The sequence below is a fragment of the Opisthorchis viverrini genome (assembly GCF_000715545.1).
Source record: "Opisthorchis viverrini unplaced genomic scaffold opera_v5_464, whole genome shotgun sequence".
NCBI lineage: Eukaryota > Metazoa > Platyhelminthes > Trematoda > Opisthorchiida > Opisthorchiidae > Opisthorchis > Opisthorchis viverrini.
The window spans coordinates 142,486-154,898 of record NW_008752127.1 but is presented as its reverse complement, the minus strand read 5'-3'; positions in this window follow the sequence as shown (position 1 = coordinate 154,898).

Genomic DNA, 12,413 nt, shown 5'->3' with positions numbered 1-12,413 from the left:
GAATATCATAGCGACTGAAATATGAGGCGGCCTGGTGCAGCACATTCAGTTGCCTAAGAACATCACAAACAAGAGATTCAGCTGGGTTACAGGTGAGTCTCTCGAAAGAACCAGATTAGTTTGCAGATGAGTGTATATTCGCTAATTTCGTGCAATTTGGTTTCAAGTAGAACATAAGGTTGACGGAAATTCAGGGATTACACCTACCTGATGAGCCCCAAAAAGGGCGAAACCGGTCGTGAGCTGCCGACGCATTTTCAGCAACCTTACGAGTAGTACATTACAAAGGTTCGATGACATTTTACACTAAGTCACTCCATGTCCTGTCCATCAATTTATTTCACTTCCAATGAATTTGCTAATTGTTTACTAACTGCCAAACAGCAAGGGCAAGAGAGAGGTGCAAATTTGTAAGGTCCTATGATATGTCTGGTCATCAAAATCTACTGAATGCCGCTCGCAGTAGTTTTAGAGTGGTTTTGCTCAACGGTCCGCGAATTTATCTCTGGACGACGTTGCGATACGTGGATGACAATCATTGCTTGGAGGTTGAGTGGAAGCGAGTTAAAGAGGCTATGCTGTCAGCTTTCAGAACTGTCTGCTCAGGCTATCCGATTCGACCAAGTGAACACGATATCGTTGAGTCAATGGCGATCATGTGCCAAAGTTATCGCCTTCAGTGCGTAGCTACCCGATTCTCGAATTAACTGAACATGCCATCGCCTCCAATCCTTGACTGTGTTCCACGCTGTTCCGCTTTCCCGAGCCAATGTACGCATGGTACTCGGCTAATAGCTAATAACTTGAAACTGAATTGAGTGATTCGATTTTGGTACGCAACCTTCCCTTATTAAAAAAGTACTGATGCCCGTTATGTGACCTGACATGGAACGGACCCGGACTGCTGTTATTTTATATAGAAACGTTTGTAAGTTTTTTGCAAAGCTTGGCGAACAGATCAACAGCCACCTGATCTACTACCGATGAATGTGCCTAAGATGTCAATATTCCAATATCTCGCCTTCTATCCCCGCACTTATGCCCATGTAAGAGTCTAGGAAGTACCGTCCATGCGGGAGGTGGACCAAGTGGTTAGAGCGCAGTATCCCAGCCCTCGTGCTTCCTTTGGATGGCGCGGCAGCTAGGCACCGAAAGCGTGCTACAACTGAACGATTTTTACGGCAGTAAAGCATCGGCGTTGAACATTGATGTCATGCTGTCAATGATGATGATGATGTCCAGGTCGCCAAGACTGCCCTCTTCCTCTGTTCATTTTTGTCGTTGATATTGTCAGGGACTACACACATCCAGAGAAAGACTAGAAGACGTGAACGAGCCGGACGATATTATTTTCTTACTTGGAGACCATCGGTTCGCACAATCTGCTTTTGTTGAAATTGGTCTTGTGATCCCTGCTTTCGATGTGCGCTTTGCACTTCTCAAGTTTAAAGTATTGCTTCGGAATTTTGAGTCCTCCGTCTACCTGAAACTGAAAGGGGAGGAGCTTGAGTTGATAATCGGTTCATTTGTCTGGGCGGCTGTTTCAGCCTGTACCGTATCGGGCCATTATCAGAAGCGGAAACATTTCCTAATTTGTGTCGTTTTTGGTGCAAGAAGTGAATTTTTCGAAGCAAAAGGACCGCTTGTACAAAACAACTGAAAAAGCAGCTACAGATGGTTGTGATCCGAGAGCACTAGACAGATTCAAACATCTGATTACTGGTGGCAAGCGTTACTTAACTGTTGCGTGTTTGCGGTGATTTGGTGGTAGTGAATCGGAATAATTGTAGGGCATTAAAACTCACCAGGTACTACCCCTGCCCATCTAACGCCTGCCGAAAGAAGTACTGTTTTCAGCCGCAAACTCTTTCTGGGAAAAGGTCCGTGGGAGCAAGGCAATGAATTGGCAGCGCGGGACGAAGGCGGCTACTTTCAAACTGCTGTGGGACCTTCGTCCTTTCCTAGTTTGGGTCCCCGCAATGCTTGTATATGGTTGGTGATTCTACAGGACGTGGCACGTAACCTATCCCAGGGACGAGCATATTGCCACTTCCTATTCGGATTACCTAGCCAAAGTTCGCCTGTCGTTGTGTCCTTGGCTCTTTTTCGGATGAGGCTCGTAAAGAACGGTTGGGCGATTCCACTGATGATGGTCTGCTCCGATATGATGTTCGGATGCATTCACTGCTGCTGTTCCAATGTGTAGGCAATTTATTCCTGATCGTTCTCCATAGAGAAATAAGACTGTTTGTAACAAGTCTAGACCCTTCTCTGTCAAGTTCATTTTTTATTAGGAATCCTTTCCGGATGGTCTAGGCACCCGTACTGTTAGTGTTTTTCTGACGATGATCCCGATTGTAGAGAACTTCTTTGCCACTAAAGTGCGCAGCTCAGTGAACGAACCGACGACTACCTGATCTCTCGGGTAGATCAAGCTCGTGGGTAAGCAATGGTCACGAAAATGATAATCGTTTCTCCTCTAGTAATCACTCTGAAAGCATCAATATAGGTTTACGGGTCTGTTGAATGTCACAATGATTCACAGTCGCACTCGTAATAAAGCGACCCACGTGGTGTTTCCGACTCAGTTTGTCGAGTAGCTATCTGACGAACCTAAACGTGTTAAATTCGGTAGAATGTGGAGGCAAGTGGGTTAAGGTTAGAACCCGCAAGAAGAAGTTTGCTAGGAGAACTAGAAAGTTAGCACTTGGCACCGTCGCCGTCTTGTACTATCAGAGCCATTATTCGTCAACTCGTTCAGTCATACAATATATGATGCATTCTAGTAAAGCTTCTTTATTCCTGACCACATTCAAATGCATCTCGACCAAATTACTGGCCCTGACACCAACCCTAAGCCTATTCGAAGTAGATCAATCTAAGGCTGAATTTCAGTTGGCCAGTCAAGCGATTAACTTGACGGTGTATCAGCCTCTTGAGTCCAGACTGAATCAAATCACTGAGAAGCGTTTGAATCCTGTTTGATTACTTCAAACTATGATCTTGATTGCAACATCCCGAAACAACGAAGGCTGACAGCTTAACTGCAAAATACTGAGAGGGTGTGGTCTTCTGTTGAGTTTTGGCCTGAGGATCACTCGTGAAAGACGAACTTTTAGGTCAGAACAGAATCGCTCGCTGTCAGCCTTTTGTTTCAGAAGTGATGATTGTCCTCGACATGCATTAACTCCTCTTTTCTGCAGATCAAAATGTGCATACTCTCCTCTGTACTGTGTTCGTCAACCAGCCGTTTACTCGCCCCTATGTGAACAAATTCTGTGGGAACTCTTACGCGTTGCGCGAATTTGTGCAATTTCATTGGCGTCTGGTTATGACATACTTAGAGGCATTTATCGTCCAGACATTTGTGTTAAGTTATCGCAAACTCTCACTGGTATTTTTTTGGACCCGTACCCGTAAAGTTTTGGTGTTTAGGCTGTTTTGGCAGATAATCGCTTGCCCAGAATAATTTCCCTAGACTTTTTTACCGAACATTTGATTTGTCAGTTACGTTCGCCACATTCAAGGTAAACGAATGCCACGAATGCCCTCTGGTACCGTCTAATTGTCCTAATTCTGAGAAGTGTAACGAAGACAACACGGTTGTGGGGTGAACTCGTTTCACACACTCGTTCGTCGCAAAGTACGTATAACCAGGAAATGAAAAATTACAGCTGAAATCAGATTTTAGAAAACACTGTGTAGTGGGAAAAAGCCTGTTCTCTGTGGTTGATCATCTGACAAACTACACAACAAACGCTCAAAGTTCGCACGGAGGTCGGGATTAGACAGACGGATTACAACCAACCCCAAGGAGGCTTATTCACTTACTCGAGCCTTTGACATCACTCGCCTCGTCTCACCCAGGTACACTCAAGTCAGACGGATTGTTGTATGTCACATCAGTCGCATCGGTCTTATAACGATGAGACGTTATGAACTGTTTTGAAAAATCAGCAACCGCTTTCAGAAGATACAACGTTTCTACATCGTTTCTGCATCGGGTGTTGCAGCGCGCTACATGCTTTATTGTTCAGCAGTACGACTGTTTCGAAAAGACCCTGTGCATAACGTATGAACGCCTAAATAAAAGGCATATTATTAATGGCAATTGGACGTTTCATCAAAGGGTTATCCAACCTAGTCCAGATATTTCGATTGTTTTGCTATTCAATTCATTGGGTTTCGAGGTTAGAACACCAGTACCTCACTTCTGTCCTGAAACTAGTTGGCTAAGGCGGTCGGTTAAACCATCTGGCCATGATGCACCTTGTTGAAGAGAATTTGTTTTTTGCAAAGTTCAGTTCTAGGGGCATCACAAGATCAATTGTGTTGCGAAAGACATGGATAGTTATCCATTAAGCGAAGAATATCAATGTTGGACCGAGATACAAGACAATAAAATGTAATTTTGTAGAGACTTCGTCTTCTAACCGGAGTCAGTCTGTGTTGAAAAGCTGATAGCTCCGGGCGGCCGTTTCATCCCTTTTGGAGGTTGGCAGCAGTGCGCATCTCAAGAAACTCCAGGGAGTCTAAAACCCGTGACTTTCAGGCTAGTTGCTTGAGTGCTTATTCGGCTAGCTGATCAGCACGTCTATCGACTCAAACCCCTTAATGTTCGGGAAGGTCGTGAGTTTGAGACTCTGGAGTTTAGTGGGTTTCGCGCTGCTGGTGATCCTTAATAAGCTTTAGATTGCTTCTGTGTGTATGCCACCACTTGCATTCATCCATCTTTTCTGTTTGGTATCCTGCTGCCCTGTCTTGTAATCCCAGAAGCTCAGCTTTATGCTCTTCGTGAAGTCATAAAGGACAGTGACGCTGTGGTTCATAACTCTACATGGGTCTGTTTTACAACCGTCAGATACAAAGAATATGCCAAGTCATTAACCATGACCGCCAAAGTAATATATATCTGGCTTAATAAAACCAATCGTTCATAAGGCATGGTAGAAAATTTCCAAAAAGTATGGCCAAAAAGTTTACCATCAACCTTTAGCCATATAACATTGGTCGGTGTTACTTAACGGGGTCCAAAGGCAAACATAAGATTCTAACTCTTGGGCAAACACTTGCGAAGGTAAGAGAGTTGTTGGTGAGGAAGCAAATGGGTCCTTGTAAATGCGAATAATGGTTTAAGTGGACAGTACCAGTCAACCGAAGTTTCGAGAAATTAAAGTGAAGTAGAATTGTGTAGCCGTTTTTAAACCGTATTCAATTTTAGCAGACAGGTTGGCGCCAACTAACAATAAGCAATCCTCATAGCTATCGCTCTAACTCACTGCTCCGTGGGGAAACGAAAACAACACCCGAGGTCAGTGAACTACATTCATTTGCAAACCAATTTGGTTTGTCGCTAGACTCACCTGAAACCCAGCTGAATTTTTCGTCTATTACCTTTTTAAGTAAGTGAATGTGCTGCACCTGGCTGCCTCATTTTTTAATTGGTTCGAAATTCGAGATATCGCGATACATGTATAGATGTAATACGCCATTTACAAGGTTGCAGGAAACTATCCGACGGTCCACGACCATTTCTCCTCTTTTTGAATCTCATAGTGTATAGTGATATCTCAAATATCGTACCAAATGAAACATGAGGCGGCCTGGTGCGCGTACTTGGTAAGCCCCAAGGGGGACGAAACCGGTTACGGACTATCGAACATTTTTCAGTAACCTTATGAGTAGTATACTACATCTAAACATCTGAGGTTCTTTCGGAGCTCCGACTGCATTGTTGCAAGCTGTAATGCTCGGTAATTTAAATGTTTGACTTAAATGTTTCTTAACGTTATTCTTCACTTATTCTTAGGAAAAAGAAGAGTGTTAAATAAAGACCAGTTTACCTTGGCAGAAGCTCATTCCATGTCTCTATGACGGAACTTTGACGAGGCTGAGAAAATTTAGTCATTATGAAGAGTCGGATAGGCCACTTTGTCTTCTTTCCCTCAGGAAATACCCTTCCATCATCACCGAATCCATTCACCATAAGTAAGTACTAGTGTTCAACTGCCATACAACAATGAGAGGCCAATGGTCAAGTGAAGACTAAAAATAAAGAAGTGGTACATCGAAAAACCTGGTGTTCTCAGAAGTCAAAACAAGATGAACACATCTACAAGTAGCCCTAGAATACCCAGGTCTGAGTACAATGGTTTGGTGATAATTCAGTCCAGTATCAAACGAGAGAAAACGGTCACTTGGTAGTACGATTAGGAGACGACAGCAGGCTCACCACTGGTTTGAATACATTCCAAGCCATATGCAAGCAGTGCCACGTGGATTCCAACCAAGGAGGCAAAAAGCTGATTCAGCGCCCGGTTTGTGTATAAATACATTCATTTCGTGTTGTCATATCACGACCTATCCGTCACCGACTTTTTGCCAGCAAAGTTCAGGGCCAAAAGTTGCCACTTCCTTTGGTAAATGATATACGTGCCTCAATTAACTGAGTCTAGTCATTCCATTCAATTTTGTCGGATGCTTGCAAGCGCCCTACAACCAGCAAACTCTTTTTGTGCTGGAAGAGATCAAATAATAAGAGACAGTCTAAGTTCCCAAGCTGGGCGGACTGAATTTCTCAGATAAAAAGCAACGATTCAATTACAAATTCTCAGTCTTTTGTTTCATGCAAACTCGTATTTGGCGTCACTGGTAAGGCGATTTGACAAAGGCTGGTTGTGCTCTGATAATACCTCCATTAATTTCCCATTATATGGTAAAGTTATGGCCTATGGAGCTGCCATAACCCGTAGACCAACCAAAAATCTCAAGCTTTTAAAACTTGAAGTTTTGAAGGAGCCAGAAAAAATCCCGGGCACTACCATGCCCTAAAAACTGTGAAGGTGTAAACCACATGGTAAACCACATCTAGACACTTGTCGTATCACCTATGTGGAACAGATTATGCAGGTTGATAAATACTGAAAAACAAAACGTTGTCGTTCCGTGGCCCAAGCCCACTCACTTCTTTGTATGTGCTATTGCGATTTGTAAGATCTTGGTCAATCGAAGTATGCATTCCTTGACTACCTTGATGACAGAACAATGTTGAGATCGATCTTGAATAGCCTCACTAGTTGTGGGAAATCTTTTTGGGCAGTTCATATTAAGCTTCGGCGCCATTCACCTTTGTCCAGTGCTATTCGACTTGGTATTCCGTCAACAAATTTGAAAGCGTTGTGTGAATGTGAGTGAAATAATGGCTACTGGTAACCAGTATTCTTGGAGATTGATGTTATCAATGCACCTCCTATGCGCTTCAAACCACACCCAGTATTTCCAGCTGTGCATCATACAGACCGGATTCAAGCATCACATTATTGTAGCACCTTGAAATCTATTTACTACTGATGTAAGGCTTGTGTTTCTGTGTTCGGAACAGTCACTTCGGGTGAATGCACCATGTGTGGTTGACCTCAGATCTCTTGACGGTTTTCTTTCCCACGAATAATTTCAAACAATTGGATCATAATAGAACGCAAATGGTTATTACTGTCTCCATATAACTTAGGTAGAGGCCTATCTGGTAAGCAGCCGGGTGACGTTTCAAGGTAGAAAGGTATGCCAGTACTCCGCAGACGGGAAATCTAAACCGACGGACCATGACTCGACTTGAGTTTTCCCATTGAAAGACATGGGTAGACAAGTGGATGACCGACTGAATTGCTGGTGCAGAGATTCTGTTGAGCTATCTGCATACCGATGTGTCGTTTCATACCAGGCTTCCAGTATCATCCGTAACTCACCGACAGGTGGCCTTTTGGGTCCTATCTTACCGACTGGCTGAGTCAGGTTCCTTTCACTTCCTACTGCAGCCCCCTCTGTTTCTTGAATATTCTCCTTCGTTTGAGCTGAATTCTAAAAGAAATGCCGGCTAAATTATACTCTGGATGAGATATCTTACTCCAGAGGATGACACTGACAGTTCTTAGATCCAGTAGTTCCTATCCATGCGGTCGCAAACGTGATACATCAGTTCCACGTAGCCTATGGTTGTGGTTATATGCCGCGTATCGCGATCAACTACCTGCGCCGAAGCCGCATTCTAAGCTTTAGTACCTTTAACTTGTGTACACGACGATATTTCACCGCCAGATAAAAAGGCTCGTCTTTTAAGTGTGTCTGGAAAATTTAAAGAGCACAATCTGAGTTACCCTGTGTATTTCAGAACCACTAGTAGTCAATACCTAACTCGCACCATCGATAGCTAGTGATCAGCTTCGCTCCATGATTGGCCAGCGGCATGAATAACGCGCTGTGTCCAACGTGTTCAAACTCTGCGTCACTCATAAACAGCTGTTGGCAGCTGTTTTGTAGACTGTCTTCACAATAATCCCTAATTTTTGCGTATGAACTAGGACCTAATATCTATGCCAAGGCAAGCCTCCTATGAACTGAGAAACCTAGCTGCCTAGCTGCCATGCCACCTGAAGGTTGCACGAGGGCTGGGGTACTGCCAAGTTGCTCAAGCCTAGACGGGGAAAGTCGAGGCAGATGTCGGGTTCGAACCACGGAAATTCCGGTCAGTAAATTCACTCTCTAACCACTTGGACCATGTCGCCCATCTCGCTTTGTGCAGTATCTACAGTGCCAACTGATCTATGGTGTACATGGAAGCCCAGCATACAAGAGTGTCTCACTGACCCAGCTGTTTAAAAGTACATGTAAAAATGTGAGGGGATGGTATAGAAAAGGGATCTAAAAACGGACGTGGGCCTTGATATGCATTTAGTCCCTTCCCTTGGTTGTTACACGAATTTATCGTTACGAACTTGAAGACAACACAGACAAATGATCAGTTGTATTTCTCCGGTTACAAAGTACAGGAGAATATCAGAAGAATTGAACAGGACAAAAGTTTCTTAACATCGGGACTTTGAAAACAGTTTATTGAGCGAAGAAACGCCAAAGTTGTTGCCGGTTTCCGTTATTCACATATTTCTGGTTTTCTTTCCCGATAGATTATTCAGCGGATTTTAGCACTTTGCAGTTCGTTGTCCTGAGTACGATGTAGCTGTCAAGATTCAAGTAAGACTGTCGAAAAAGCCAGCTTCGGCCGTCTAGCTGCCTCCGAATTTGAATTTGGAGGTGATTGAGCGGAGTAAGCCATACACCATTGAATCCAGATTCGGATAACTTCCGCCTGTCTTAGTCCAGGTTGCCTCGCAGATCTGCCCAGTTAGGTAGGCTAGCATACACACGTAAAACAATAAACAAGACGCGGGTGGTTTACTCAATTTGGAAGAGTCGGGATTAAGATGCATGTGTAGTTGTCCGAGGGATATTCCTCTAGCTGGGATGTGTAAAATAGTTATTGTTAGGTCCTCCAAGTAAGAGTGCAAAAGGTAAAACCATCGAAATGTAGACCATACTTAGCATTTAAGGCTTATTTAGTCCGGAGATTTTAGGGTGGCACTTGCCTGCGTATTTCATAGTTGTCTTTGGGTCGATATACTTCTGAAACGCGCAAACACAGACAGAAAACCGTTCTTTGGCTCAAAAGCCAGCGGTGTTTGATGAACAACTTGCTAGACTTATTCCCATCCGTGGAGGAGACTCTGCTAATCAGACATCTGTCTATGGACCACTCTAGTAAGAGAGACTTTGCGGATGCCACACAGACATCGTTCGGTATAGCTCAGGCAGTATTCAGCCTGTGTCGCAAAGAGAAATTCCACCCTATTCATGACCGGAATACACCTGTTCCATGATTTAACCTGGAATAAGGAAGAACGATAGAGCGTTCTCGCATGAGCTGGTCCCATGAGGATTAAGTATGCGATATATTCAACAAGGTTAGGTTTTCTAATCTGACACGTAGAAGGGGCCGGAAGGCCGAAGAAATGTAAGCGCCGATATAAGCTAAAGAAAATACAGGGGCCAATAGCTTGAGAACCACATTTTATAGACACAGTAGTGGCAGAAAACCAGGAAGACATATTTTGGATAGTCCAGATGGCTATTACTAACATTCAGATGAATTACTCAGAAAATGAAGCATCAGCAGTCTTTCATCCGATTTGCTGAGATCGTGTGACACTTTTGTTTCTGTAAAAAGTAACATATCTCTTTAGACTTTTCACGAAGTGAATGTCTGGGAGGTGGACTCCAGCCGCCCACCTTCGGCATATCGGACATTTCACTGGACTTCTTACCTCAGGGTCTGCCTAATCCCCATCCTAGCAACTCCCTGAAATGGCCGGAGATCAATAAGTCATTTTCACTCCCAGACCGTTGACTTCGTGAAGGATACCGTCCACTCATACACAGCACAATTACGAGCAAATCTCACAACACTAGGATACAGATATCGTATGGCGACCATACACCAAACAAAAAGATACACCAATGGTCGTTGGCTTGTTTGCTGAGCTGGGCACTTTGATTGCAAACATTTCATCACCAGTTGAGGTGACATCATCAGTGCGTTATTGGGGAGCGTAGTGGTGCGTAGCGGTGGGCTAGTGGTTGTGCATTGAGCAGTGTTACGTATGTGATAATGCGTGTGATAATACACGTGCTGCTAGTCGGGGATGACCTTTGACCGCGATTAGTTGTTCGATCGGGCGGTTGCATTGGTTGCTCTGTTATCCTGTGTCCTCATTACGCGATAACAGAGCAACCAATGGAACCGTCCGACCGAACAACTAATTCCGGTCAAAGGTCATCCCCGACTAGCAGCACGTATATTAAAAAACACGCAACACTACCCAACGCACAACAAATGACCCACTGCTACGCACCATCACGCTCTCCAATAACGTACTGATGATGTCACCTCGATTGGTGATGAAACGTGTGCAATCAAATTGCCCAGCTCGGCGAACGAGCCAACGACCATCTACCCTACCTGAGCTACCAACATTTTCCTCCATAGAAAATATACACCAATGTTCATCACAACACATTGCAATGGACATACACAGATTAAAGTAGACCATAAGTTTGTGAAAACCAATCTATAAGTACCGTTTTGATGGTTGTATTTTACCTGGAAGGTAGGTATTCCAACCGTCATAAATGCACATATCTGAGCAGTCCTGCGTGACTATTCTAGCGGGTCCACACCAACGGGGGAGCATTAAACTCGAGCTTTGCTCCTACTAGGGATTATAAGCAGTACATATCCTTGGCCATGCTCGACTTTGACCTCCGAACTTTTGACACGCGACGTGAGCGTATCACCACTACCCCGCCAGCGTACGTTTGGTGCACCTGGACTATTACTTCTGAACAGGTGAACGTGTTCGCGTATGAGTGATGTGACTGGTTTGACCGACGGCTTGAAAAACGACCCAGTGTCTCCCCTGGTTGTACCGATCGTTTGACTCGCCTGGACCTCTCAGTCAGATAGCGTCAACGAAGCCCGAAGCCTGCTGGATAATCTTGAAGTAGTTGTAGAGGATCACTTAAGCATGAACACAGCCGCCTCTTCATAGGCAAAACTTCGGAAACCAGCGTAAGCTGGTTGAGTTGTAATAACACGCTCGCCTCGTATGCCAGATGTTCGAAGTTCAGAGCCTTGTGTGGCCAACGATATGCACTGGGGATGAGCTGTAATCAGAGCAAAACTGGAGTCTAATGCTTCTCACCGTTGGTGTGGACTCGTCAGAATAATTCCCCCAAGATAGAAGGAGGAATGGTGTGAACTCGAGCGATGGGATTGCCGGAATTTTTTTTCGTTTGTTCGGGTTTCGTCCTACACAGTTGCTTCACATAGACAATTGCTGTCAAACGGTGATAGGCTCATAATACGATTCTGACGTCATAGTGTCCTCAGAGAGTAAGTCCATAGGGAAGTCGCACCTGAACCCCCCAGTAGCCATTCTTCCTCCCAGTTGATTTCCAGGATATTCATGACCATTTTTACTTCCCTCATTGTGACAGTCCTAAAATACGGCCAAACTACATCTTTTCATTGGGATAAAGGGGAATTTGACTTCTTGTAAAAATTCCAAAGCCACAGATTCGAAAACGACTTTTGAGCACACTAACTGAGGTACAAGCAAGTGCTTTGTGATTTGAGTGTTTTTCACGTGTTATAGTCGAGGATTTAATTCCACTCACAGAGTATTTTAGTGTAGTATCTTCGAGCAAAAGCTCCATAGTTACCCGCACCTTGAACTACATTTCATGAACTGGTTGGCATCAGGGGAATCTAACATGACCTCAGAGGCGTCCTCTCTGTCCGAATACTTTGCTAAAAGGATCACGCTTGTGATGAGGATGACTGGTTTCCCGCCTGCCTACATGCCCGTTTGAATCTTGAATGTTACTTTGTTTGGAAATTAGACTGCTGTGAAAACACAGTTTACGTTGCGAAGTCGAATCGCCCCTTCCCAAAAAAGTCATTAGATGGGAGCATTTTATAAATAAGGAATACTGTATCCTAAAAGAAGACCCCTTCCTAAAGT